The sequence below is a fragment of the Aegilops tauschii genome, chromosome 2, assembly GCF_002575655.3.
Source record: "Aegilops tauschii subsp. strangulata cultivar AL8/78 chromosome 2, Aet v6.0, whole genome shotgun sequence".
Lineage (NCBI taxonomy): Eukaryota > Viridiplantae > Streptophyta > Magnoliopsida > Poales > Poaceae > Aegilops > Aegilops tauschii.
The window spans coordinates 50,235,407-50,242,181 of NC_053036.3; positions in this window are offsets into that span (position 1 = coordinate 50,235,407).

The following is a 6,775-nucleotide window of genomic DNA, read 5'->3' on the forward strand; positions in this document are numbered from 1 at the left end:
TTGATTCATGAATTAATACATGTCAGTAGGATTGTACGAATCTTTCCTACTGTCTTTGATGGTTAAAAAAAAAGGTTTGATTTCTCAATACATGAAACTGTAGATTTAGGTGACCAAAAAGAGTAGGTTTTGTCCCCAAAAATCAATCTTCAGTGACTTCTGGCTTCCTGTGATGGTTTATTTTGACTACTAGCTTGTTTTAATCTAGACTAGATAGACTGATGGCATGCATCTCCATTACTGATTGAAATTCCCGGCTACAGACTAGTTTGTATGATTCCTTGAAAAAGAAAATGTGGTGTACAAATTTGGGTATGAGTTTAAATTATCATGACAAGCTTTTAGCTCATAATCTTACAGAATTTTTATTAGTATACGAAGAGGAAATCAGAAGTTTAAGGTTCCCTTTGTTCTTGTATAATCTGCTCATTTTGATCATTTGCATATTTATATTAGTTTTTGCTCTGTTTGGTTTACTGCATCATTCAGACAATCCACGAATGTTATATGTTCTTGCGTGTTGGCGCCTTGGCGGCCTCTACCTGTTTGTTGGTATGCTTCTAACAGCGGAGTATGTTTTTCAAGTGTCCATTCAAGTGGATGACTGCTAATATACAAGGGATAGAATGTACAGTATTTTATTTCAAACTGGAGTGGATTTCTGGAACATGTCTTCTTATTTTATTGTTTGGTGGGTGCAAGTAATGTTAGATTCAAATTTTGGGATCTTCCTTTACAGTAGCAAAATTCAGGATTGGCGAGAAGAAAAGTGAACATAAAGGCTTCAGATCTATTAATAGGATATGATGTTGCTTCCAACTCATGGATATGAATGTTCCAGTCGCCGGAGAGATTGTTGGACAGATGAAATTGATGAGAAATCTTTGCCCCCCTGCAAATTAAGCAGCTTGAAGACCAAGCTCAAACCTGTACGATGTCACTGAAGTTGCGCCTCCAAATCTCTTTGCATCTTGATGTAATTAGCCCAGTAGTATTCAGTTCTGTAGTAATGATTTGTGATTTTTCCTGCTGCTGGTTACCGAGTGCCAAGTGGCATTTAGTTTCTCCAAAGGAATTTCATTTGTACTCGTATGGATGATTTTTATTACGTGAGATATTTTGTGGAATCATCAGTTTTTTTTCTACATGGAATATATTTATTTGGCTTTGTTATTCCTGGGCCATGTCGTTGTTATTCCATGCAGTATGATTTAAAGGCCATCAGGTTAGTTCTTGTCTTGGCTCTCAAATTCTGTACATTAATGCCTCTCACGGGCCTGATTATCACCTTTTAGAGAGGTTCCAATAATTTGTATGTTGGCTACAGATTTTTCTTACGTCATGGTTGTCCAAATGCCTCCTGTACAGATTTTTCTCGCGCCATGGACGTCCAAATGCCTCATGTATGCTATTTTATACGGGTCATAAAATTACTTAAGAGAAAATACAATATAGGAATGCAGGCTTCTTATCATATAAAGAAAATTATGAACACCACCCCATTCATTGCCGTAAGATTACAACACTATCTTTCGTTTTTATAGCATGATTTTGGTGCACGTTTCATGGACATGACGTAACTTACAAGCATGCATTCCGTAAGATTACGTGTCTCTCTTTGTGCGATGGGAGACCGGTCTCTTTTCTCCCCACTGTAATCTTACCTCAAGTATTTTCTTTCTTACGCTTTCAAGTCTTGCCGGTGAGATTGGACTGGGGTGAGGAATAAGAATTCCTCACCCTGGGTGATAAATAGCGCGACCATATATATATATATATATATATATATATATATATATATATATATATATATATATATATATATATATATATATATATATATATATATCCTACAAGCAGTGGTAGTTATCACCACTTGCGTTTTGTATGTTGTATGTAGTATCTATCAAAACTGAGAGTATGTACGTGTAGTATGTAGTATATAACAATGATTAAGTAGTATATATACTAATTTTTAGGTAGTATATACCATGTTTTGGGTATGCTGTTTTTTACGTACAAATATGTACGTATTTCACAAATATAACAAAAACTATGGCTCATTTGCAATTTTCTCATGTAGCTTGCTTTGAAATATCTTAGATATAATACATGAACATATTTAAAATAATAAAATAGTAAATAAAGTATCACATGGTAGTATATATCATCGAATGTCTCACAACCACTATTCACACATACACATGTATATATATAATTAGGTATATACAATTTCTCCTACATGTTGCCTTCGGAGCCAGTGGCATTTGCCTTGGTGCCTTCAGAGCACGATGACAATTGGGAGTGGTTCATGGGGGCGGTAGCGGGTAATGGTATTCTCCTTTGGGATCTATGACCTGGTCGAGGAAAAATCCCGCTATTTCCTCTTGAAGTGCTCGTATGCGCTCCGTTTGTAGGAGCTTATCCCGCATCTCATTAAACTTTTCAGAAGGAGACCAATATGCATGTATTAGTTGTGTGATTAGATATTGATAATGATGTAAAAATTCTGAATAGTTTTCTGGAAAACGTACCCATAACTGTCTATCAGATTTGCTCCTTTCGGACGCTATCATGCGAATGTTCTCGAAACGTAGTATGCACACACTTGCGGCGCTTGCTTCAGGGCCTTTACGAGAATAGAATTTAATCAGATAAAAATTAATCAAGCATGATAATTAATGGTATTAAAATAAGAATTAAAGAGATGGTAGCTAGCTAGTACTACTTAATTACTTACCTTGGGTCGAAACCAATACATCTTTTTTTTCCATTGGCCTGGAGTCACGTTGATGAACTTTTCCCAAGCCCTGCCGACTATCCCCTTCAAGATTGAGTAGTCACTTTATATTTTAAGTAGTGAGTCCAGTACTTCAACTGTTCCTTCTTCAACTTTAATGATTAATAAGGTCCAGTGGTAACTGCATGCGCACACGTTTGCATGTCTTAATTAAGCGGTCATGTGCATAACACTCATCAACTACCCTAAACCCTCACTACAAAAAAAAAGACACATCCGTGATATTTTGGGCCGAACGAATTTTTTTTCGGTCATACATATGACACTTCTATGACGATAATTGTGACAAAACCCGGTATCATCATATATGTGGTGGGCTCCTACTTCTATGACAAAAAATCATGACAGAAAATGGGCTTTTCGTCCTGGGCGGGCCGGAGACGCAGCTGCATGACATTCTTTGGGCCGTCCATGACGGAAAAAACCGTGGTAGAAGCGAGGGGGAAGAAAATTTCGGGGAGTTCCCGGTTACGGTGGGAGGCCGGGGGCCGAGCGATGCGCGTTTCTCTCGTACACATACGTGCGTGTGTGCGAGGCGTTGGCTCTAACTGAACCCGAGCGAGGCGTTGGGCTCTAACTGAACCCGAGCGATTGCACTGCAGGCTACGCGTTACTGAACCCGAGCGATCGATCGATGGCTGTTAACCCGATCGAGCGATTCCTTCGCTACTGCTGCTAACTGAAGCCGATCGATTGGATGAACAGTGAGCGTTGCGGGGGAGGGGGGGGGGAGGGGTTGGATGAACAGTGAGCGGTGGCGTTGCCTCTGGATGAACAGGACCCCGTGGTGTGGTGGAGGGCTGGATGAACAGTAGACGGTGGAGGGGTGCCCGTGGAGGGGTGGTTGAACAGGACCCCGTGGTGTGGAGGGCTGGATGAACAGTAGACGGTGGAGGGGTGCCCGTGGAGGGGTGGTTGAACAGTAGCCGTTGGAGTAGCGCGCGGTGGAGGCTGGATGGACAGGAGCCCGTGGACGCTGGAGGAGGTCGACGGTAGCCCGTGGAGGCTGGAGGAGGTCGACGGTGGAGATGAACTGTATCCCGTGGAGTCCCGTTTTGCGGTACGCAACACCCCTCCCGATGAACAGGACACCCATTTCGACCGTACGAGGTCCGTTTCGTCCGTTTTGCGGTACGCCACACCCCTCCCGATCAACAGCACGCCCGTTTCGACCGTAGGAGGTCCGTTTCGTCCGTTTTGCGGTACGCCACACCCCTCCCGATCAACAGGACCCCCGTTTCGACCGTAGGAGGTCCATTTCCTCCGTTTTGCGGTACGCCAGACCCCTCCCGATCAACAGGACCCCGTTCCGAACGTAGGAGGTCCGTTTCCTCCGTTGTGCGGTACGCTAGGCCTCGTTTCCATCGCTTGTTCCGTCCAAGCCCTCCCGATGAACACGACCACGCATTCCGTTCCGACCTAGCCGGTTGGCTCCCACGCGTTCCGTTGCCTCCTGATGAACATGACGCATTCCGTTGCGTCCCCATGAACACGACGCATTCCGTTGCCTCCCCATGAACACGACGATGGCGATGTTTCTCCGTTCCGACCCAGCCATGTACACGAGCCCTGGCCGTACGTATGCGCGAGTAGGCGTTCGAGACCCCGCCCGTATGTACACATACGTGGCCGTATTTTTTTTCTTGCACCCTGGCCGCTGTACGTACGTGTACATGCTACGTGCGCGCCTCTGCTACAGCACGTACGCGCCTCTACTACGACACGTGCGCGCCTCTACATCCACCAGTATATATGTACGTACACGTTCGCGACCAGAATGACAACGCTACGTACGCTTCGACCAGGTGGGTCCCGACTGTCAGGCACTTCCTTGCCTGCGAAGATGTAGCTGGTGGGTCCCAGTAGTCAGGGGGGCGAATCATTTTTTTTTTGCCCGGACGCACTTCCTTGCGTGCGAAGATGTAGCTGGTGGGTCCCAGCAGTCAGGGGGAAACGTTTTTTTTCGCGAAATACAGTGGCCCGTCCGGCGGGTCCCGGCTGTCAGGTGGAGGAATCATTATTTTCCGCGTAATAAGGAGGCACTTCCTTGCTGCGGCCGTGGACCCAGCTGTCAGCCTCTCCACGTACAGTCCACGTCTGATGGAAGTCGTTCCTTGACCACGTTGACCATGCCGCGCCGAGAGCACCAGGGCGGTGGACAACGGCAAGGCCTAGGAAGGGGACGACGGGGAGCCGGGGAAGACGCGGCAGTGGAAGGCCGCGCGGAGAGGAGTATGAGGGTTCACTGGTTCGGCTGCGGTGTGAGGCTGCCGTCGCCGCAGGGCCTAGCCAGCGGTGGGAATAGTAGGGGGCGGTGAGGCCTCCGCGGCAGCACAGCCGGCCACGGGAGGCAGGAGCATGCAGCACGACCGGCGCTGCTTTGGGCGGCTGGAGCAAGAAGACCAGAGGTTGAAGAAGCACTACGGCCGTTGGATGGACATCGTACGGTCACTGGAGCTAAAATCGTTCATATTGACTAAAGTTGACAAAGGCCCCCGTCCCAGTCAACTTAGTAGGCCCACAAGTCAGCCTCCCACCATGGTGGGTCTCAGCTAGCAGGGGGAGTATTCATTTTTTTGTGCGTAATAAGGAGGCACTTCCGGTGGTTCCGAGCTGACAGCGGGGGGGACGTTTTTTTCGCGAAATACGCTGGCCCGTCCGGTGGGTCCCAGCAGTCAGGGGGGAAACGTTTTTTTCGCGAAATAAGGTGGCCCGTCCGGTGGGTCCCTGCTATCAGGTGGAGGAATAATTATTTTGCGCGTAATAAGGAGGCACTTCCTTGTGGCCGCCTGGACCCAGCTGTCAGCCTCTCCACGTACAGTACTCTTCCGATGGAAGTCGGTCATTGACCATGTTGACCACGCCGCGCCGAGAGCACCAGGGCGGTGGTCTGGACGACGGCGAGGCCTAGGAAGGGGACGACGCGGAGCCGGGAAAGACGCAGCAGTGGAAGCCCGCGCGGAGAGGAGTGTGAGGGTTCACTGGTTCGGCTGCGGTGTGAGGCTGCCGTCGCCGCAGAATAACAGGGGGTGTGGGTGAGTAGAGGGATGGCCTGGCCAGCGGTGGGAGTAGTACGGGGCGGTGAGGCCTCCGCGGCATCACAGCCGGCCACGGGAGGCAGGAGCACGCGACACGACCGGCGCTGCTTTGGCGGCTGGAGCAAGAAGACCAGAGGTTGAAGAAGCACTACGGCCGTTGGATGGACATCGTACGATCACTGTAGCTAGAATCGTTTATATTGACTAAGTTGACAAAGCCCTTGGTACGCGTCAACTTAGTAGGCCCACAGCTCGGATTTGGCAGAGAACATATAGCCCATTTGCGATTTGTAAGAATGTACAGCCCATTTTTTAATTCTAATGGAATTTTCTACAACCCATTTACAGTTTGTTAAAAGTACATCCCAACTTCTAGCTAGGACAACGATTAATAATTTCAAACAACCGCTCAAAACAGAATTCAAAAAAAATTCCCACATTTTGATGGGATCCGAAATATTTTTATCCGAAATTTCTAGTCAGGTTAAATATAATTTCAAAATAAAGTTGTATTACATTAAAATTTAACAAAATATTGCGCGCGCAACAAGTAATGAAATTAAAATTTTCAAATTCCAAAAATAATATATTTTTCAAACTAATTACGTGTTTGGTGCATAGTAACTGTCCAGTTATTATAATTACATCTCATTTATTATTTCTTAAAGTCCATTTTCTTGTTAAGCCTAATGCGTACCTCCTAGGAAAGTGTGCAGCCCAGCAGGGCGGAGAATAACAATTGACCCGGATATTGTGTACAACTGTCGGCCCAGTTTTATTGCTGATGTTGAAAAAAAGGCCTGTGTAGTACAGTACAACCTAACATGGTTACTCAGCCCACATTCAGCGACGCCGGAAAGGCCCAAACAAGGCTTCTGTACAACTTTTTGAAGTCACTGAGCTCAATTAATAACTTAAGAAAAAAGTTAGATTACAG